General features: G+C 38.7%; 1 pseudogene; it reads right to left on the reverse strand.

Moving 5' to 3' along the window:
* Positions 1 to 23,694, reverse strand: part of LOC122358219 — a 24,049-nt pseudogene extending 355 nt beyond the window's left edge.
* Between the last annotated feature and the right edge of the window lie 703 nt (positions 23,695 to 24,397).

A 24,397-nucleotide genomic window follows, 5' to 3' on the forward strand; every position in this document is an offset into this window, starting at 1 on the left:
TGATGAAAGAAGGCAATGGTTAACGAATATGAAAGCCCTGTCTAGTCATGGCCTAAAGTGGATTCACAAGACATAATCACTCTTTATAACTCTAAACACCCCAGAAAGAAAACAGGCGGAAGTAAAAGAGGATGAAAAAGACATATGGACAGGGAATTAGAGAAATGCAATACATACACATATACAATGTTAGTCTTTATCAGTCAATGGTTATACTTCTTTTACTTTGACTTTTATAAAATCAGATTTACACAAATGTTATCAACTAAAATTAAGTTATCTAAGACGAAGAACTTCATGCTATTGAAATATTAAAGCATTACAGCAAGAATCAAATTATGCAGTTATTATTACAGGAGCATTGTTTTGATGTTGCTGACTTTTCTGTATTTTAAAATTATTATTCATTCTTTAGTACACTGATGTAAAGAGCTCATTTTTAAAATGTATTGTGTGGGATTACACCATGTAGTTTTGAGGCCTGAACTATATTCATCCATCCATTATGCCCTTTTTCTGCATATGTTTTGAGGATTTGTCACCCCTGAGCAAGACAATGTTACTTAAAACATTTTTTTACATCAACATTAAAAGAGACATGAAGCTTTACTCAGTGACTTGGTGGTAGGTAAATAAAAAAGCTGTTCAAGATTGACTTGAAACTAAACTTTTCATTTTTTCAGTCTAAGACCCTAATGTATTCACGTCATAAACAGACAGTCATAAACAGACAGTCATAAACAGACTTCCACAGACAATATTTCCAGCTAAATGAACAAACAAGTTAAAGTCGTAAATAGATATGAGATAGCTAAAAAAAGCGGCTTGGCCAGGCGAGATTAAGCTGTGAAAAGAAGCAAGCATTGATGGTGGGGGAAGGATGTGGGTGATGTATGACCAGGGAGAGTAACAAAATCATAGCAAATCTCTCCTCCAGGCAGGGAATCAAATCCTCACAGAGCAGGTATGCACCCGGCTTTGATCCTAAACAGACATACAAACACACACACAATGTATCCATGCGCTTCCCGGAGCGGCGCAGGGTTATTAGGTTTTATTGTAGTTTTATCGAGTTTTCAAGTTTATTTCCACTGAAGTTTTTAATGAATTTTGCATAAATGAATTCGCTTTTAATTTAACGACGTTTATTTACATACATTTTTAGATTAAGGTCTTCAACCCTGCTCATGGGATTAAGATTTGACTTAAACCCTAATCAAACACACACTAGTACAGCTAATCAAACTCTTCAGGTTTGCTTGAATATATATATATTCCAGATTGTGTTGATGCAAGCTGAAATAAGCAACATTATAAATTGTCTACCACGTTAAAAAAGTTTGCAGAGTCTGTTGGGTTTCTTTTTCTTATTTTAAAGAAACCTCCATTCTCTAATCGATAGAGATCGTGTAATATTACTGCAATTTAAAATAACAGTTTTCTCTTTTGCAAATATGATTTAGCAATCATTTTACTCTTGTGATGAATTTTCCAGCAATATCGAAGTGTCACATGAGTCCTTCCAAGTCCATTCCAATATGCACAATTTAACCATGAAACGTTTCTTTATATCCATCCAGTATCAAAAGCATCCTGTGCTACTTCCATATTTTTATGGAAACCACGATGCATTTTCAAGATTATTGGTAGGAAATGTAATAATGCGTATTTGTTAATTCATTTGGAAGCAGAATATTTTATTAACATCCTGCAAATCTTATCACGTTGATTAATTTAATACAGCGCCAGAAGAATACAATAATACACTCTGACCCCAAACAAGCGAGTAGTGGTCATAGATGTGAAGTCAACAGGCTGTCTATGAATCTTCCGGTGTGCATGCGATCATTCACGATCCAGACAGAGAGAGTCTACCTCATGAACACAGGCGAATGAAGAAAGATGCAAAACAAGACATAATAAAGATAGAAGTCACTGAGGTGACACTTTAGAGGGAGAAGAGAATATATGTTCTACAAAGGAGACAGAGAGAATGTAATGTACTCTTAATGTTGATGGGATAATAACAGGTGGCGATAGATATGTAGTGCAAAATCTCAGGCAGAGACTGGCACCTGCCTAGTCACTTTCGGTTTCATTCAGCAATGTCACATAAAACTGTTTTTGTTTAAGTTTGGGGCAGCGAAATTTACATTTTATTTAGTAAGGCTGTATAATACTTATCCAAGTGACAGTAAAAACTTTTAAAAGTTTTAGCAAATTAAAATGCAGATTCTTTTGAATTCAAAGATTCTAAAAATGAATATTCTACACGAAGTTAGGCAAATAGTTTCTGTGATAACAATATGAAATGTTTCTCAAAGGTTTCTAAAGCATGCCGTGTGACACTGAAGACAGAAAAATCTGCTGCCATCAGGAATAAATTACTCTTATTTTTGAAATGTATTAAAACAGAAAGCGTTAATAAAAAATTACTAACAATTTCCCAATATTATTAGTATTTTTGATTTAAAATAAATTCTACTTTGGTAGCGTATGAAACTCCTTTCCTTACCAACCCCTAACTTGGAATGGCACTGTAGTACACAGCATTTCCTCTTTTCTAACTGTATACTTGAAAGAGAATCACCAAGACTTACTTTTGAGGTTTTGTGAGGGCTCTTTTCAACAGCCTTTACCTCTTTGTCGTCATCACTAAAAAGAAATAGCATTTATCAAACCAAATACAAATATAAATGATCCTCTGCCTTCAACACTATGAACAAACACTGAAGTTCTCACTCGTCAACGTCATCTGTCATACCTTAAATCGTCTTCATGCCATCATCATAAATCAGTGTCGTCAAATCATCATCATCGTCACTATCCTCATATAAATCTTCATCCTGAGTCCATTTTTCAGCTTTTCTAAAATGATGGAACACGATTGTTGGAAAAAGAACAAAGTGCATTTTTCACTAGAATCTGAGCATTCAGCAGTAAAATCTGAATGGAAGTGACTGGTGAAGTGCTGGAGGCGAGCAGTACAATCACTCTATATTTAATAATGCATTAATTTGTATCTTATCTTCTTATAAGTGCTGCACTATCTCATAAAAGCAATGAGGCACTAAAAATACAGTATTCTGGTGATTTTATCACAGGTAAATCACTACAACACCCCAGAACCCAAGTAGAAACACTGCGACGAGCTTCTGCGTAGCTTTCTGCCTTAATAAGACTAAGGCATCATTTCAACACTCCTGACTAAAGATTTCAAGAGCAGACTCCCTGCTTCTTATCACATGATGACAAGTATTGCTGTGTCTCAGACACTTATCTAGAAGAGTTAAATTGTGTATTGAACAATGTGTCTCTTTATTGAGATTACAGAAAGCCAGCAGGGCAACCTCACGTTTCCTTTTAAGCATACTTTATAATACTTTACCACATAAGAAATGAGTCTTTCTTGTGGCCCCAGTCTTTTACCAGCACCAAAGTATCCCTAGAAAGCATTATTTCAGTCAAGATACATTTACATTTTTATGCCCTGTTTTCCGATTCAAGTGTTAACTCACTCAGATTCATCATCATTTTAAGTGCGTTTATGCTGGAAATAGTCAAGGTGTAAAAATAACGTTTCTTAGCCAAAGTTCAGACATAGACTCTAATCCTAAGCATTTTTGAAAACAAGGCTAGAAGTATCTTAACGTCATTTTACTTCTAAGTATACTTTGCATCTCCAGTTTACAGAACATACAAACTAGCACTCAAAACATAACAATGAGATCAAACTTTTTTGTACCATCAAGTATACATATTCTGCCAAGAGCTTTTTATTTTGTCATATAGTAACCATTTTTGAATGAATTGTATTTGAAACAGCATTATTGTATGCGGCAGGTTGAAGTGCTGAGAGATCTTACCAGGGAGAACTTTTGAGGTCATATTGGAAGGAATCTCTTTGCAGCGATATATTATTCTCCTCCTCTTCCTCATCCTCCTCATCAGTTCCCAACTGCAGCCTAAATGAACCACAGAGAATCTCCATCAATGTGTGGTTTAAATAAAGCAGCTTAACTTCGCATTTCCACATTTTGTGACAAAACCAATCAGCAAGGAATCATAAGTGGAGGCTTAAGTAGCCTACGCTCGTTCCCAATCTCTGGAGACAGAACTGACATGCGAAGTGTCTGAACAGCATGCATGAAACATATGGAGCGATTACGGGAGGAAGAATGAGTATACGCTGGTACTAGTTAATTCATTTGGGAGTCCATGTGGAGAGTGAAGGCTGCTTCCGGAGGCTGGATTACTCCCAAGACGTCGCAGCAGGTTGAGGGATCGTTTCATCAGAGAAGAAGGAAGTAAACAAAGAGAGCAAAGACACACACTGGGAAATGTTAATTCCTAGAAGCTGAGTGGGTATTTCAGTCCTACTCAAATGAAAGGCAAGCAAAGGTACTCACTAACCAAAAATGCTGACCAGCTAGTGGAGCAGCCCCTCGGACCCGCAGCGAAAAGAAGGACACAGGGAGGCGTGACCTCAAAACCTCCCAGAGCTTAGCTAGAGGGAACAAAAAGAAGAATTTAGAGAGATTAGATGAAAATAAGACATCTTGAATTTGCCACATTGAGAAAGAACCTATTCCTCTTATTCAGCAAGGATACATAAAGGTGACACAAAAGCGACTGGACTGAAATGTATAGCGATTATAAAGATTATACCACTTCAAATGAATAAATGAAGCAACTATTCAAATATAATGTTTGAGATTATTTTTGCAAAGTCTAAAATAGACAGATGATTCTCAAGCACTAAACTACAAACTACATGCACCACAACATATTGCTATAAGTCTATTTAAAGTGTTTAATAAAATGTTAATAAATTACTAACTTGTTGCAATACTACAGCATAGATTAAAAATATACTATTTAATACATGTTTTACGATTTCAATAGGCAACTTCAATAACAAACACATTTTTACTTGGTCATAATGCATTGAAACAGCAATAGTGCCAGCATGCCTTTGATCACTACAAAGCATCAGTAGTTATCCTAGACTATATATATGTGATAGCATGAATGAAACAATAAATGCAGAAATGTGTGTACCTGTGTGAAACTATTTTGGCTCTTTCCCAGGAGTACTTGTGACAAAGAGTGAATTGTCATTTAAAAATGTACCGTTAATTGAACTTCCTTAAAGCCACTAAACTTATTTTGACCAGTCATTGTAAATTAGTGAGATGCTTGAAGCTACTTGTAGTGTTTATTACCAGACAATTTGTGCGTAAAGATCAGTGATAAGCAGCTCCCACACAAAATCGAACAGAACTGGTTTCTCAGAAGACTTCACGCGCTGGAAATCCGTCCTGGTCATTGCCATTTGTGCATATCTGGGACTGGGCCACTAGCTAAACATCCGGCTCAGATTGCGCAGCTATGAAATACAATGCGGCTAAAATTCTGGAATGACACATTCCCACTCGCCCAGAGCAGCGGGCTTGCGCCGATAACAAGCAGATGCCAACCTTGTAGCTGAGGTAGCGATGGTCTATGCTCACTGCTAGGCCAGCAGCTATGAGGCTGGCCTGAGTATATTATATTGCGTAGACAATCCCCTGAAATCCAAAGATCTTTCCTCAGATGATCTGTTTCAACCTAAGCTTTTGACTGATGAGTTGATTGTCTCCCGACGGTCGGAGACAAAAACCACTTGCAATTCTGGTACAATTGTATGCACTGGAGTCAGATGTCCAGGGGCGTTTGCTAATTTTAGGATTGAATAAACTGAATAAAACCCAAGAATCTTACAGGCGAGGTTGAAATAACACACAAAAAAGGGCTTTTAGATTTGGAAAAAGACACATGGCTGTAACCTTCGATAGATGACCTCAGAGTACTCCAGGATGAGTTTGCCGCGATTAAAAACTCCACCGCTGCTGCTAATCAAAGCCAACCCGGTACGGTATCTATCAGAACACAAACCCACCTGCGTTCTGTTAAGCTCGAGACCATAAAACACAGATTCCTCCAGAAGCTCTTTGGGGAAATGCCGCATTTTCCATAAGCTGATATAAAACAGAAGGCGAAGCGTGTGCTGATGTCATGGCCGGAAGAGACTTGTAGCGCTGCTCCCTGATGTCTGCAGTGGCCCCACGCCCCTTCAAAAACAATCTATCTCAATCCACGGCGAAGCCGGCCTCAGCGCAGCTGGAATTTTATTGGGCACATTCTTCCAATACCATAAAAACTTACCCAGAAAAGGCATCCCAGCACAGTATAAATCCATATTCAAGATGTTATTAGAGGCATAATTACAAGTGGCTGCCTAGTAATCTTTTTTATTTTAAAGCAGAGTCAGAATGAACTTGTGAGTGTCATCTGCAGTATTCATCTCTACCACACTACGCCGAAAATATCTCTAAATTTAGACAGTTGACCACCCTTTCATCCTGCATGGGCTGAGTTTGTTTTATTTGGCTTCTCATACCATGCTTTTTCAGACTAGTGGAGAGGAGAGCCAGAATACTACCACTTCAGGCGATTATTTTATTTCAATTTATTTGTGTCTGATGATTTCCAGCACCTGGCTTATTTTTAAGCGGTTTTCTCAAAGTAACTTTTTGTCTCCTGTACCGCTGAGCCTAAAATCTCCTCTTCATTAACGCTTAAACACAATAAACCTTACATTTTATTTCACTCAAGCGTTCATAGGAATTTGTTTTAAGTCAAATTCCCCCTCTAGGAAACATTTAGGTCTAACAGCTAATAAGAATGAAACAAGGCTTTAATAGTGATGTATTCATTCATTCGACACCCTATTATTTTGCCACATGGATATCTTACATAAATGCAGATTAGTACTCAATATTCTCCAGTAATGTACTTACAATAAAGTTAGAGTTTAGGAGTTAAATTCACTTGTAATTATGCATTAATAGATACTTCTATTTATTTTAAAAAAAAACATATCAAGATAAAGCGTCCTTAAACAAAGAAGCATTCCAATAGAGAAAACTCCATAAAGAGGCTTTGGAAATTGTAGAAGATTACATGATCTAGGAAACTTTTGTACAGTCAGTGCTACAGCCTGAGTTTTCATTTATATCAAATTCAATATGTTATCTAATCTGATCTGATGAAGTAGTGTCTACTACACCGCTTCTCGTAGAAGTATGAATGAAAACCATGAGCAAGGATACTGTAACTATTAATAGCAAGAAGCCCTAGTAGATTCATACCAGGACAAATATATTTATTACTACACATTAGGCATTGCACATTTCTGTTCATGGCAGCACACAACTCTGTAAAAGCAGGAGACTAGGACACTTACAGAAGGCAGAGCGGATGGCTTCGAGAACCTTAAGAGTGATTTTGGTAGTTTGCCATAAATGAGTCCAATCCCTCCATCTCTCCGGTGTGCAAATTTATCCTCGGCCTCAGCTCCCAAACACACCTGAGAACACATGTGTGAAGAGGAAAGCGGTTTGTTAATGAGTTTCACGGCCAATCAAAGCAGTTCAACTCATATAGTTCATTAGCACAGACCACCAGTGAACACTGACATGATATTTTCTAATACAGAACTGAAGAAAACAAATATTTACAGAATATGAAAAAACTGGATAGAATAGATAGAGACCACGATTAAACTAGACAGAAACGAGACAGATTTGACATTAAAGAATTTTATGAAATTTAAAACGTCAAAATAATAAAATAATGGAGTTTTCATTTGAATTTACTACTACACGCATTTCAGCTAACATGAGTTTAAATCAAATATGAAACAGAGATAGAATGGAATAGAACTATACAAAACAAAACCACATTAACTAAGTGCTACAGAATATACAAGATAAATCTAATAGATTAGGTGAGAATAAGATGAGAATAACTCAGAGCCATCTCATGACTGAATCAACTTCTGCATTCATCTTCCAAAGATAGGACTGTTTTAAACTATTCCACACATAGGACCCGAGATATCTGTAAAAATGAATAATTTTAACTAACATTTTGTTATTTCATCTTCCTCACCTGTGTAGTGACAGCTGATGGCTTCCAGCCTCCATCATCATCCAAAATCAACTTTACGTACTCTGCCCTCCAGCATTTCAATGGAAACAACCTGTAGGGAAGAAGTCACAAATCACTAAAAATATATATATATATATATTTATTAATATTGTGCTCTAAAGGATGTTTTGTCCCCTAAAATTAACATTATTACAAACAACATCCACATACTCTACCAGCATTCTTTATAAAGGCACGAGATCATAACAAACAAGGGAATAAATGTCCCTACTCCTCTCATCCAGTAGTATTTCTTTTTGAATGAAAAACACACATCAACATTGGGCTATAAACAAAGGTAAACTCAATGCATGAGGCTAGCTGCATTGGCATACAACTCTTACTGTACTGCTGTGCAGTACGGCAGACGAGAATCATATGATTTACATAATACTGATAATCGCACATATGATGATTGCTGACGCGAGATTTTATTTCAGCTCACCAAATAAATACATCTGAGGTCGGCTAGGATCTTCTGTATTCTATCCTCTCAGTTTTTGCGCCACAGGAGGTCCACCTGTGTAATCATTACTTCCAGCGGGTGGATTGACGTATGAATGGACGAATAGAGAGAGTGCACAGTGGGCCGGATTTTCTAAAAGTCGTCAATAGTGTATTTCGTCACTCCAATTGTTAAAGTAAATGCCAACTTTGTTTGCTTTTTCTTGCACCATTTAACGAATTTATCCGCCAGATGACGCCATATTGTAACTCTTTAGTCCACTCCCGCCTTTTTTCCATTCAACAAACCGCTTGTCATCCTCCGTAGTCTTTCTCCCAAAAAATATTAATTAGTCAGATGCTTTATTACTTGATGATTTGAGTACAACCGGAGAGTACAAATTGTATGGTAAAATAATATGCATTATTATTAGCTTAATCAGAAACAGAAAAGAAAGGTTTTAATAAATTAATTATTATAAACTAATCAAATGAGATTTTCATCCCTGTGTGTGTGTGTGTAGTGTGTGCGTGTGCGTGTGTGTGTGTGTGTGTCTTGTGTGTCATGTATGTGTGTATATGTATTATACAAAAAATAATTGTCTAATTATACATTATAATAATAATATATAATTAAAGATCCATTTATCTTTTATAATAATATACCGTGATGTTTTGTAGCACCATTTAATTTTGCTTAACATACTAAACAGTTTTGAAAAACACCAACAAACAAAGCACTAAGACCCATACAGAATATTCTGCTCCATTTACTATCAAACATTTTCAAAAGAAATTAACTCGAGGTCAGGTGCTGCATGTACAGTTTTATTAACATTAATTTGCTATACATTTTAAATCAGTTTTACCAAACCAAGCTTGCAAGCACTATAACAATCAGGAATTTCACGGTGTAACACAAATTCTAATGCCTAAATTATAAAATTGATTTTAAGATTATTTTGCAACTAGATCTTTTTATTTACGATAATTTTGATTTGTGAGATGCGGCAAGTCGAAGCATCAGAGCTTATCGAAGCGTCGGATTGAACATCAAAAAGAATCATCGCCATCTCAAGCTTCGTTTGAATGCTCCGCTCTACCTCTTTCGTAGTTCATTAGGCGTGTAAGCGCTTACAGCCGACTATTTATTAAGCTGCCGAGAATTTACTTGATTTCCCATTCCACCAGAACAACATTTTTTCGCTGTTAGAGGTGGCAGCCATAAAAGAGCCAGAAGATAATCGCCACCACCTTCATGCTGGGCTCTTGGTAGAAAACAGCCATCACGCAGAAAAACAAGTTTCGAAAACCAGGCAGCACTTTAACGTAGGTGACCCGTGCTCACACACAGAGACATGCGGTCTGATTACACCCCAAAACACACACATGCTGCTTTACACCACTCTCTACATGAGCCACCTATCTACACTTTATTATTCTTTCTAGAAAATCCTCTACAGGGAGAGCAAACATCTTTATAAACATCTTACATAGGAGTATTTACCTGCCTTAAAATGGTTGTACTCCGTAGCAATCTAACAAGCTGTGGTCTTCTATTTAAATTTACATAAATCAGTATAAATACGGATGTACCCATAGTGTCATTTTTTTTTGTTCGTTTTAATGTCTTTTACCACTGATATAGCTCTTTTTATTTAAGTTTTTTTTACACAATTAGCAAAATATGCTCATTTGTCCTAGATCAATTTGTACATGATTCTTCTAGTGCATGACATCTGTCTATCTATTGTATTAAAATTATGTTAAAAATAGAATTATGGGAGAAATAAACTGGACAGCTATTACACATATTATGTAATTTAACGTTGATTTAAAGAATTTCCATCTTAATGTTTATCCACGCCAAAATAACAATGCTACCGATGCTCCATTGTTATCTGACGTTTTTGAATAGATATTTTTATTATAGAAGATCCAGAGAGAAGATGTAAACTACTTACTCACATTTAAATGTTCCATTGCCACATTAAAACAATGGGCTATTCTGTTTATTATTTCATATATCAGGCTTGCACAGGAGTACCATAATGATGATTTCAGTAGTCAAATATGTACCTACTTTTGCTTCCACAGAAGTGTTTGTGCAGGCGTGCATCTCTTTCTGAAAAGAACCTCAGCTATCTGGTTCTACACAAGCGCCAGATGAGCAGATGCATCCACTCTGAACTGCAGGTATATCAGATCGTCGTATGTGTATTTGCTTCACTGTGGGGATGGTTTGATGGCCCGACCATTTTGGTATGGGGTGTTCGCATATGCTGTGAAAAGCCTTGTTATATTACAATTAACTATAATGCGAGTGTCATAGTACTCCATTCTTTTCTCGATGAAAAAATAGAAATTCTTTGGGAGGACTTGAGTGATTAGACACATAGATAGCCATCTGCTTATAAAGATAAAAATAAAATTCAAAGCGCACCAACACTCTTTCCTGACAGGCTCTTAAAGATGCAAAGCTTATTGTCTAAATGGTTTCACCGTAAGAACCTCTTAACATCTGAAGTCTCTCTCTAAAGGTTCTTTGTGGCCAAGAGATTCTTCAGATTTTCCTAAATGTATGAAAGATATAGTTTCTTGCAGATACAGGAGTGCTGACTTTTCTGAGCACCTTTCGCACCTTTTTTTGGGTCTCTTTAGATTGTTATGTGCCTGAGTGCTTGATGTTTTATTTTTGATTTTGGAGCTGTATTTGCGCCGTTTGTAGAGAAAATGCAGCGCGATCGATCTTTTTGAACAAACCGGACATCAAATTACCGTAATCTGAAATGGCAGACTTATTGGCGAAGCGGAGGACCATATAGGTCATATTGGTTTGCCAGGATAATCTGTAGGATAAACAGGAACCTGTCTAGGAACACTGAAGGCTGAGATAGGAGCGTGATACGCTGGCCTCCTCATTCTGCAGCTCATCTTGTATGTAACATTTGCACATTGGCTGAGACGGGGCCCTCAGGTAGATGGGACAAAAAAAAAAAACTACAAAGCGCATCAGCAGGAGAAAGAGAGGCTCGGAGCACCTGTGGCGAACACAATGAGAAGTTTTTGAAAACAGGGGCGAGAAGGAATTTCCAACCAAAATGGGCCAGATCCACGTCGCAGTGCGTGAGACAGACAGGAAGATGAAAGCGGCGGGAAGACAGCCAGAGAATAGAGGTTGGAGGCGTCACACATGGCACCTTGACTCGCACTGGCAGGATCTTCCAACCAGGGCGAGATGGCATCAAACTTGCAGCTAAAACAAAGCGGAGTGTGATGGCTAAAACAGACGAATTATCAAATTGTTGTATTTAGCGTAACCGCATTAGCCCGATAAATTTGATGACTTAACGATTTCGTAATCGGAAAATGCATAAACAAGGAAGCAGTCAACACACGGTCAGAAGAGATGCTTAGGAGAAGCGGTTGGTATACGCGTGTGAATGATTATTACCAGTATGTTTACCGTTTCGCACACCACACCTTTCCTTCAGGCTTTAGACAAACAACGATGCAATGTGTAATTAAAAATCTGGGTAAAACACCTGTAAGATTAAAATTTGGGAAATATTAACAGAGACATGCGGCTGTTTTTAGTGTGGATACATTAAATATAAATTTTAAATTACATAATAATAATATAATATTACATAAAATCTAATATTTTAAGTATATAAATATAACGTAAAATTTTATTTTTATATTTTTGAAGTCTTTAGCTTTATATAGCTTGTACCTGCCAATGAAAGAATAGTAGTAATATTGTGAAATATGGAAATTTATTATAATACTTTGCTGTTGTGGTATATTTTAAGTGGAGTTACATTACATTCATTATTCTAGTTTTCAGTTCACGAGATTCAGTCCTCATATGTTGATTGCATTAACCTCAGTTGGCCAACAGCATCGGTGTTAATATTGACTTTTTATTATTATTATCATCAAAGATTTGGAAAAGGACTTTTTAGCATTAATTGAAATAAAAGTCATTTTTATAAATTTACTCTACTTTGACTCTTTAAATAATTTTGAATGTTTTTGAAAAATAAGTTGGAAATGCAGCAATTTAGTTTCAAAACTGTAACATATTTAAGAAGTTTAATCAAAGATGTTATTTTGACTTTACTAGTAGCCTGAATTTGGTCAAATTCATTCAATGCACATTAAATCAGGAATACAAATAGATTAATTGGATATATAAACACAAAACACATTTAGTTTACCTGAAAAAATATATATTTTTTTAAAAATTAGATTATTTGATTTTCCAGAAGCAGTTGTAGAATGTTAATATATGTTTTAGTTGACTTGCACAGAGCAAAATTGGAAAGCGATTATATGCAATGACTTGTAAAATAGCCCAGTTGCAAATCAGCAGAAGTGTATTCCCGTTAGAAGATGCTTGTTTCCAGCTGTGTTCCCTGCCTGTAGTTTGTGCAGCTGCTGGTTCCTTTCTGTGGCCGGCTGTGGGCGCTGTAATCAGTTTCGCGCCAGCATTTCCCCTGGGAGATGCAGTGGTGTATAGAACAGAATGTAAAGGCTCATTTACTGCACAGATAAAGCGGCTATGATTCCACGTCCCCTCCCTGTATTCATGGGTATCGCCTCCATGTGGCGTCAGTAGAGCTACTGTTTTGACTGCTGTCTTGACTCACAGAGATCCATCAGTTGTTTACGCCCATACAGTTGTCTGGGTGGACATGGGTGATGGATAACTCAAATACCTATCAGGACTTGTTTTTGTATACAAACTGCACTCATGAGTTCTCACCAGCAGAGTTTTACAAGTTCACAATGAATGTGATTCGGGCTAAATATAGGTGGTAATCAAATCTGAAGTGGTATGTATTATTTATCAGTATCAAAAAATGAATAATTATTTATTCGTTTCCTCTAAAAAATGAGTAGTGGTAGTAGTATACCCAAACTGTTTTTAACTTTATCCCAATCAGCCAGTAGATGGCTCAAAAGTTTTATACTCTACGCCAAAATAAAAGCGCCAACAAGACTTTTTGCTGTAATATCAAGAAAAAGAGGCATTTTTAGTTCTTCAAAGAGAATCTTACCCCAACCATTTAAAAATAGAGGAAGAACTATTTTCCACTATACGTACCAATGGAACAGATCCAAAAGTATCTAGTGTTGAACTATTAATGCCAATGAAGCCTTTTTCCTTTTAAGAGTGTAGGAATAGCATTTATACTTCTTCTGTATGTAAATAGTTAATGCAAAACGGCACATTTTCACCATTTGTGACCACAAAACCAGTTATGAGTATCAATTGTCTTGGAAGAGATGGAGATTTATACATCTACTAATCGATGAAGCTTTCCATTGATACGAGATAGGACAATGTTGGCCAAAAATACAAGCATGTGAATATATCTGGAACATGGAAGTGCAAAAAAAATCTAAACATTGAGAAGATTTTCAAGCCTTTAAAGTTATCCAAATGAAGTTCTTAACAATGCATATTACTAATTAAAAATTCAGTTTTTAATATATTCACACTATAAAATGTATGGATGTCTTCATGGAACATGATATTTACCTCCTATATTAATGATTTTTTGCCATAAAGAAAAATCAGTCATTTGACCCATACGATTGTATTTTGTTTTATTATACTTATGACTGGTTTTATAGTCGAGGTCACATTTTATAGTATTCTAAATAAATTTTACACAGGATGAGCAGAAGTCTTAGAAGTCACAATTCTTTTTAATATAAAACACAACTAAGCGTCACGTCATGAAGAATCCATAGAGGCGCATCCTCCATAATTTACTTCAAAGTGCGTTTTTGGAGGACCTCAGCTTCGACAGAACTAACAGTTTTAGTCCATCTCTTCATACAGGAAATGTAGAGGAACATGCATCACAAACACATCTTACACAAGTCCAAAGGAAAAAAAAACACAAATAAAAGAACAAGAATGAAGCAGGTCACAGGGTTGGGTCAGTCTCCTTGATGCCAAATGGCACGTAGACAAGCGGCCGTCTCGATGGGTGAATTCATCAGACAGCTTTGCAGTTTTGGGTTGGAAAGGACAAAGGCCCTCCCTCTTAGATGGGTAGCTGAAGAAGAGGAATGAAAGCCGGCGTGGCGTGAGGGCGAGCAAATGACCAGTCAGATTCGGCATACGCAGGAATGAAATGTGAGCTTATGTTTGTTTGATTCCACTTTAATTAGGATACTTTTGTTCCATGCCAATTCTTAAATATACATGTTTCTGGAGAAATAATTTGAGTAAAATTTTATTTTTTTTTTTTTTTATCACAGGCTCAAAGCTGATGCTTTGTCGAAAAACATCGACATTAAATGGGAATGCTTTAGACCTCGGCTAGATCTCTTCTACCATCTCACAGAAGAAAAAAAAACATATGGCATTGGTACAGATGCTCATGAGGTGAGTCAAGTGAGAATGTCAGAGAGATCCGCCTAAATTAAGTTCTAACTGGGCGTCCTATAAAATCCCTTCTCAATAAACGCTAGCACACATAAGGAGTTGGGTCAGACCACAGATCTGCGACTGAGTGGCGAACATCTGCCCCCATTGTCTTCCGCCAAGGCTGTAAGTTCTGCAGGGCGTAAAGCGAGGTTGTGTAGGCAGAGAGGGTCTTGTTGGGAGATGGCTGGCTCAGGGTCTTCTGAAGGCCTCCTGTTGTGGCTGCAGCATCAGGCGGTTGGCTTGCTGTCGCTCGGCCTCTCTCTCCTCGGCTGTTGATCCTGCCTCCTGTCATCAGAGGCGCGTGATTAGAAGTCAACATGATGCCAGTGACAGAGAGCCTTTTCGAATACAAAAGCGGATTATGTCAACTAACGTGTTTATCTGGTGCAGGTCCTAGGCTGGTTTTAATTACCTTGGATGATCTGCAAGGCTCTCCGCAGCACAAAAACCAGATGCTGGCTTTGTGAAACTAACAATATCGCGCGTTACGACTGAAGTCATTTTGAATGAAGCGCATGAATGTTAGTGGTTCTGTGCATTTTTAATACACACCTTGAATGTACGTACGAGGAGCCTATTGGAGCTGTCGGGGCGTAAGATGCATAGTATTATTATAAAACAGTGCGTGACAAAACAATGCTATTTTATTGGTCGGGGACCTGATGTATACTGAGAGGATTAAATCGATTAATGTCCATCCTGCTACACTCACTTGAGGATGGTTGCTTTACACAAAGTACATTTTAATCACCACCGTTTACTTAACCTCAGTGTTTTCATTGTAAGAGCAGAAGACCAAAGCACGAAGACAATTGAACTTTTGGGGTGAGCCGTCACTTTTACATCCTAAGTTTGTTCAGTTTTAATGAAAACTTTTTTAGGTCAATCCAGAATGAACAGCTAAGCAGCAGAAGACAAATCATTTTTAAACATTAGAATAACAGCAGCAAAAAGTATTAATTATGCCAGGTAGCGTTTAATTATAATTATTTTGTTTTATTTTATCGATTGTTACTTTTGCACACCATCTATTTAATTATAGACGAATAATTTGTTAATATTTATCAAATCTATTTTTCTTAATATTTTCCCCCAACATTTTTCAAATGCATTTTCTTGAACTGATCACCATTTAAATTGCACCTGTTTGGAGTTTTCCATCACATTCAAAATCGATAAATGGTTTACGATACGCTAACAACATAAAAAATGCAAAAAACATCTCTTTATTTTTTCTCCAGGTTTGTTGTGTTGTAAAATATTCAAGTGTAGTCTAGAGACACTTTGAGAATGAAGGATGTATTTGCTTGCAAGTGATTATCACCGGGTAACAAGCCTGTGATCAAATGGGCGAGTGCAATCACATTACAGTGATGCATTTGAAAAGCTGTGATGTGTAGCTAATGGGCGGCAGGCGCTTGGTGTGGAGACCCTCATGCCGGACAGATTTTTATCGCAGCGGAGGATGGAAGTCATTAAAGGCGTCGTTCATGCACTCGCTGAACCTGAACTGTTCGGCGTACGCTACTGGCGTTCAGGTTGGTGCGTGAAGGTCTGGTTGCAGAATTTCATTCTAACAGACAATGAGAACCGTGACCCGCTAATGAGATGCTTCCTAGCGGCTTTCAGCGAATCGTGTAATTGCGAGATTAAGTTGGGGCCCATAAATAGTGATGATCAGGCGTACTAAAGGCGACCATAATAAATTTAAGATTCGTTAAATACGCTGACTCAGCCATTACGTAAGCTAAATCATTCACGTTCAGCCTCGTCCGCCTGTGCGGCCTGTTGGTAAACCAAAGGTAAGTAAGCCTGCTCTTCTATTAGATTGAGCACTTATTTGCTCCAAAAGAGCCAACAGCAAAGGTTGAGTAGATTACAGGGAAAGGATGGAACATGTACTCTCAATTATTCAGAAGCATAGGTCAGAGTGCTGCATGGACAGCAAGTTTCACACAGCCTTTTAAAGCTTGAAGCGTTTCTGCTTGATCGTCAGCAATTCGTCGTCAATGTAGAAATCAAATAAACAAGCGAAAGCATGAGGCCTCTGCTGGATTTACAGTGGTGTTTTTCCACTACACGCTCAAATGCCCTTTTCACTTAAGCTCAGTTCTGACTCAATTGGCGCTTTAGGGAATTATACGGGCCTTAATCAGATGATAATGCCAACAAAAGCAGAATCTGAAAGCTTCAAATATAGATGTAATCGAAATAATGAATATAAGCCACAGCAGGACTTTTAAAGCTGTATGGTGAACCTGAAACCACACCCGTAGCTGCTCTTTTCTACATTGGACTGACCAGTTTTTGCTCACCTCCATTTTGTTCTTCTGTTCTGAGGAAACCAGGTCTTGACCGGCTGGCGTCTGTCATCTTCAGGGCCTTGGCGGCGTGGCGGCGCTCCGGCGAGCGCCAAGTACTTCTGCGGTGAAGAGCCTTCTCCAGCTCATAGATCTGCACGATCGCGGGAGCGGCGTGCGGGGCTTTTTCCGTTCGCGGGATTACCGGTTCGGTTCTAATGCGGGTGACCGATCCGGGTCCGGAGTCACGGAAAGGCGAAAAAACAGCTGCAGAAAACAAATGAGTGAAGGCGTTTGCGTACGATGTCACTGAAAAATTCAAGCCAAGCCAAGCGCATGGGCCAATTAGCGATGTCATGTAATCTTGGTTAAAATGATTTTATATTCATACGTAAAACTTCGGATCGTTACACATTATGGAAATAAAAACAGTTTCTAGGGGAAAGAAATGAGCGTTATTGCAGTGTTTTATGTCTACACTGTGTTTTGGAAATCGAGGAAGCAGCCTAAATTCGTGGACATTAGGGTTCGAAACAAACCAAGCGCCACGAGGGTCCTTCTTGATGTAGTAGTCTTTCCGAGCTATACACAAACATATGAGCTGCTGCCCTGTTTGAAGATGTATTTAATTGGAAAGATCAAACATATATTGAATGATGTTGGTGGTAACGATATTTAATTGCATTCTAGTAAATCTCGCGATTTGAATTTTTGATTACGTTTTCCCGAACTCAGCATGGCGTTAAGCAGCGTACGGTTGCTATGGTTACAACCTCAGTAGAAAACAAATTTATTTATTTATTTATTTTTCAAGGAGAGTCAGCGTTCATAGCCTATAACTACTGCACATACATGGATAGAAACTGTATTTCAGGTTTATATCACACAAAGTGCTGGCAGCAGTGAACTCGAGGCTCATTTTCTCATTCAGTCCTTCTGTGTTGTTTTATCCATTATTCATAGTTTTACAAGGAGGTCCCTGATATTGCGTTTCAGAATTGCTATTCACCTTTTCCTCAACTTCCTGTTTACCTCCACCAATGTTTACTAGTAGAAGCAGCTGTATAACCTTTAGTGCTGAACAGTTTGGCGCCTTTCAGAGATCACAAAAGCCCAAATTTTACGCAGGCCTATATATGTCACTTTATAAAAGCCTATACAAACATTAAAGCAAATGCTATTATCCGTGTGTATATCAAAACTGTATTTCTGAAGTATTTATAAGTGGCCACAAATGATTCCTAGACACCTTTCCACTAAAAGGGTGACAAACTGGGCCCAGTCAAAACCTCTGAAGGCGAGTTGAGAGTCTAACCAACATTATATTTTGGTGATTGTGTTTTGCCAGTTTGTACACCTAGGCAGAAACGAAAACATAAATACATCACGTGTTGCCACACTGCTGTTTATGGTGCACGGGATGTTCATTTTTAAACATTCGGAATAATGAGCAGCTTGTGTAAGAAGTATCCTCACCAGTGAGTGAATACAAATAAGATTAGACACATTTAAGATTAAGAGGACCGAATATAATATAAATCAGCCACTAATATGAATTCCTTACCTCAAATATGCATAGTTTACATCCTGAATATATATCAGAATAGGTAGTAAAATATAAAGAAGTATATTTATTAGTAAGATTTGTGTGTGATATGTTTAAAAAATAGATATTAAAAATGATTTTTATTTAGGCTCAGCTGCAAGGACCGTGTATTGTGTAGAATAAATATTAAATGTTTTTGCATCATTATATCTACAAATTTGTGTGAAAATGAATGAAGGGTGGATACCTGAACTACACTCTGCGGAGCCTGTTTTTTTAACTGGGTAGAGCGGAAAGAGTGACCCTTCGGCTCGATGGTTTGTTATTTTTGTGGCGAGCTTACCGTCCCGCAGTGGTCGGTCGGTCAGCGTGCTGTGAGACAAGAGGGCCAGTTTAGTGCCTGGCGGGTTAGAGTTCAGATAATAATACCGTGCTGGAGATCGTAAATGCCTGGCTTCTTGGCCGCTCTGACGACATTCATTCACGTTCCGTGTAATTTCAAAGATCAGTCCGTGGCCCTCAGAAAAAGAAAAAAAACCTCTCAGCCAGTTACGCACTGGTCGAGCAAGGATTCACGGATTCTGTCACGAGCGCCGAGCTGACATTGAGTCCGGGTTTTCAGGGGCGGCCGCGTGGATGCAACAATTGGCTTTACGCCACAGTGATAAAAAAAACAAGGATTTTTATTTATACTGGCTAGATGTTTTATTGCCGCCCGCTACGTTTCTGCTTCCTGCGAGATCATTAAAGTTTATTTGTCAGTTTTATTAGGCAAGGCAAGTAAAAAGGCCTCTGATTGGATTAGCGCGCGAACTCTTCATTCCCCTTCGCGTAATTCGATTTGATTGCTTTTAATTAAAAGCGCTGATGTTGGGTGACAGGCGGCGCGCGTCGATGTATCACTTAAGCGCGCGGAGTAACCGTTCTAGAACGTTCAGAGATCAGAATGACCAGAATTTAGAAATGATTCCGTATTGTTTTTTAAGGTAATTACAGACGGCGCTCTGTGGCCTTTTCGACGGCGTGGATTTGGATACGCGGTGTTGTATATATATTTCATTTTTCTGCTGTATATCAGGTAGGCCCAGTTGCAAAACAGACTATGCTACACGTTTCCCAGAAACACTCTCCCGCAGATACATATCAGCAGGTCAAATGGAAACAAAAACAATCCCCGTATTCCGTCTCGACAGCGGAGGAATTCTAAATGATAAGTCTGTGTAATAAAGTTTATGGTAGGCGCATCAAAATCAAAGCTTGCCTTACAGAGAATATGCGGCCAGTAATAAAATCAGTTATACGTGATATCACCTTCATGCGACAGCGCCTGCCTTTCCCCATCGCGCATATTACCTTTGCTGCGAAATCTAATAAATATACATATAATGGATTCAAAGCGCGATATTGAAATATAACATAGGCATTTGTCGCGCTATTTACGCTTCGCAAGGAGGCAAAACAGAATGCGCTTTTAAATTTTCTCTCGCGCTCACGGAGGTGAAATATCAGATAAAATAAAATAATTGTCAGGAAAAGCCATAAACCGTCCACTCTCTGAGGCCTGCTCGTCCCTTCAGACACCGTCGCCATGGCTACACGCAGCCTCGTCTCGGTTTCATAATCATTTGTATTTATGGGTGGGAAAGATCCATTATTGTCATTTTTCAGATAGAGGCATCCACCCTGCAATTTCATTTTGCAATTTCTCCAAGGCCGGTGATATCAGATTACGACCATCACCTGCCCTTGACGTGATGCGGCGCTGGACCCAGCAAGCCCCACCAGCGGCAGTAATACAAATAAATTTACCTACTGATAGAATCTACTGTTATCAAGCGCGCATGAAACGGTTTGAATTAGGACGCCTACGCGCGCTTTTCTCGTGTCTATTTAAAAACAATGGCATTTTGTTGCATTTATACAGAGTCCTATTTATGAGTCTACCTCCTTGCACGCCACCCAGTTGTTAGCAGGAACGGAAAAAGCCGTGCGTAAAGGCCGTTACCGTCAGAGCAGAAGCACCTGTGTTTATTGACCGGAGAACGACTGATCTGTTTATGCATTTCTAGATTTTATAAACTTGCAAACTGCCAAAGTCAATTAACAAAAAAACATGTGGTGTAGCGCTTTCATCGCTCCGATCAGGCACGATATGTCGGCCTGCGGCGCATCATCGAGTCTCAGGCCCGTCCGCGCACCATTACGCGCCCTGACGCGTGGTGTAATGCAGACTGTGCAATTCAAGCTGTGGAGAAAATAGTTGGAAAAAGAAACCTATTTCAGACGGGCATTGTGACTTGTGCATTACCAATGACCAAATAAGTGTCCAGTTCTTTATTTGGTGACGCTGAGAGAAAGGCACCTTTTAAAATATTAGCGATTTTGTAAACTATTAACATAACCTATAATGCATAAATATCTCGAAGAAACAGAGAGACAGTCTTAGATGTGTTTAATGCAAATAGTTCTATTTGTATTTTTGCTTTTATGATATATTTTATGTTTATTTGTAATATTTCGTAATGTTTATCGGCTAGAAAACGTACATCTAATTTCATTCAAAACTCTAAAGTGTGGCCTGCGCGCGTATACGCCTTGTATCCAGCTTGCAGTTCAAAGAAATAAAAAATATAACAGACGAGTGGCCCAAAGTGACTATGAGTAAAGGTGATAAGCATATTTACAAAAGGCTTTTCACCAGTTGACATATCATTCTCTCGTTTGAATAATTAAAGCCAAAGAATAGAGCGGAATTCTAGATATTTAATGCGCACAGATCCATATTCTTCTTCATTTTCATCTCACCGTGAGTGACGTCATTTTGAAGACGAGCACTGGACAGCGGAGGGACGTTACGACCACGAGACACAAATAACGCGTTTTTTATTATCTTATTCGTTATCAGAACGTGTTTACCGGAATACGCGTTCACGTTTTATTCACTCAATTGCGCGTATCAAACCCATACGCTAAAAATTAATGTATAAATAAAGATGCAGTTATTTCATTTTCTTTAATCAAGCACAGCCGAGGCTATTTTCCAAAACACTTCATTCTCTTTTTTTTTTTTTGTGTCACTCAGATTATTATCAAAATCGTCCCTCTGTCGGATCTCTATTGGTATTACGTTTGCACAATTAAAACGATTTGTCAACATGCCATTACGCATTACTGCACAGCCGTAGCAGCATTTTAGCTCCTGCGACCGCTGTATCATGATTCATTTTATCCTCAAAGGCCCAGAGAGACAACCCAGCTCACGAATATAGACGTGACTTGGTGTCATAAAACCATTCCGAGAAGCTGTGATTTTGAAAGCCACTGTGCCGTGTGTGTGTGTGTGTGTGTGTGTGTGTGTGTGTGTGTAATATCCACAGGCCGAGATGATGTCACTTCTACTGTGCGCCTGAGTTTCAGTCCAGCATCGTGGCCTCTCTCAGATAAAATGAATTATGTTTGTGGTTTAAAGATTGTCTAGTGTTGCTCCTCGATTTCCAGATCGTCAGGGTTTAAAGCCAGCGGTGTGTTTAAAGGGTTTAACTCAAGCGCAATGCAGAAAACTATCAGATGGGTTTTAGCAGAGAAAAAGGACATTTCTACTTTAAATGTAAACACCTAAACGCATACATTTTAGAATAAAAATCCATTTTAGCGCTAAAGACAAAAATATATTCTAGTATCTTAAATTATATGGGCCTATGTAAAATATATTCTTAGTTTTATTATTATTATTATTAGCCTGTACTTATATGCCATTGCTGTATTTACTGTATATAAACGTGAGATTTACTAATAAAATGTATATCATTTTAAATGGATTTGAATAAGCTTCTATTAAGTAAATAAATGTAAATATGGGCTAAATAATGCTGTGCATTAATGTACTATTTCTTTAAGATACGGCAGAGAGAGTTAAAATATATTATTAAAAATAATGGCCTGAAAATGAAAGGTGTTTAGTTTAGAATTATTTTTGGCTTATTACAATAATAATTAAGGCTATCGTTTCTTCCATGCAATGTTGAGGCGTGTTTTTTATTGTAAAAGTAACAGTGCAAATAATTTCAGAACAAAACTATACATGCCCATGCCGATTTTTTTCTCACGCACACACACATTTTATATATATTATTTTATTATTTATTTATATATATAGGCCTAGTTTTGGAGTTTGTTTTGTTTCTATTAATTGGACTGCTGCCTTTTTTTAAGCCTATCCGCAATTTACGCTTAAACTGCAATTAAAAAAAGATTATACGTACAAATCGTTCAGAGCTAATAAAACAATTTTCTCAAACAACACTGACCTTTAAAAGCCAGCAACTAACAGATCGTCCGTCTTTATTTCATGTGGTTCGTAATTATGCCATTTGTTTCCTAGCCTTCTTTCGGCGGCGCGCTGTAAATGCGTCTTAATCGGTCTTACCGGTCAGCCGATCTTTGGCGAATCTTCTGCTGCACTCTCCATCAGGGAACGTATGAAGCTGGCGGGGCTGCCCATGCTGCCCAGGCATCGTGGGCACAGTGGGTATCCCGCCGCGATGCCCAGTGGATGAGCAGAAGTCGGCAGGTGGGCGCGGGTGGCATGGGTCTGTGGGCCGGGACGCGGATGACACCGCCCGCGTTCCCGAGTTCACGTTAACGTTCGTATTCATGCTCACGTTCATGTTCATGTTTACGTTGCAGGAACCGCCAGCCCGCCGCCATCAGACAGGCCGGATTGTACACGCTGTTGTAGCCGTTGGCGTAGACGTTCGGCGCGAGCGCGTAGTCCAGTTCTCCGGTCTGCTCGGCAGCATGCAACTACTCGGCTGGTCAGCCATTGAGAATCTGATCTATTCCAAAGCTGATGGGTTTCGTGCTGCTGGTGCGTCTGGTTCACCTCTTCTATCCCCGTGTGCTCCATCGTCGCGGCTCTTTCTGTTACGCGCGCAACTTGGAAGGTCGCGGCGTTTAATTCTAAAACTTCAACGCCAACGCGCTTTATTCCCAAAAGGCGCAGAATTTATTTGGAATAAGCAGACGATTTCTTCCTCAGGTGCTCAGGCCCGTACGATTTTATATCGCCGCCATCGAAAACAAGTGAGAACAGAAATCACATCGACTCATTCGCGATTAATTGGGCGTTATCCAAGCACGTTCTTGCCTTTCGTCTGGCTCTCTTTCAGTTCCATGATGGTGCCTAAAACAAAACAAAAAAAGCAGCTCGACATGCAGAAAGGGCTCCGCGCTCACTGTTAAATCCCGAAGTGATGAGTTGCCAAGTTGCTAGCAAACAAACCGGACGCGTTTCTGGAGTTGCGCTGTGCCTCAGAAAGCGCGCGGCCGCGCTCTCGAGCTCATCGCTGTTATCTAAAGTGAAGATGTAACTGTCCGATACGTGCATATTAATTGCCGTGAGCTGAAAACGTCCTATTCACGCTCCTCTTGAAGCGATTTCAGGCAGGTGAGGCTGACCCCCTTCTGCCCAAACTCTGTCGCGCCTCTCCATTGGCTCTCGCGCTTCTGTGGAGACAATGCCTCGCGCCCTTGCCCCTCTCTTAAAGCCGCTTCTGTTTTTCACGGGGCTTGTGTTTGTGCCGTCGTTGAAAATAAAACGTTTCGTGTTCCTAAAACACAGAG

This window comes from Puntigrus tetrazona, chromosome 14 (assembly GCF_018831695.1).
Source record: "Puntigrus tetrazona isolate hp1 chromosome 14, ASM1883169v1, whole genome shotgun sequence".
Classification (NCBI taxonomy): Eukaryota; Metazoa; Chordata; class Actinopteri; order Cypriniformes; family Cyprinidae; genus Puntigrus; species Puntigrus tetrazona.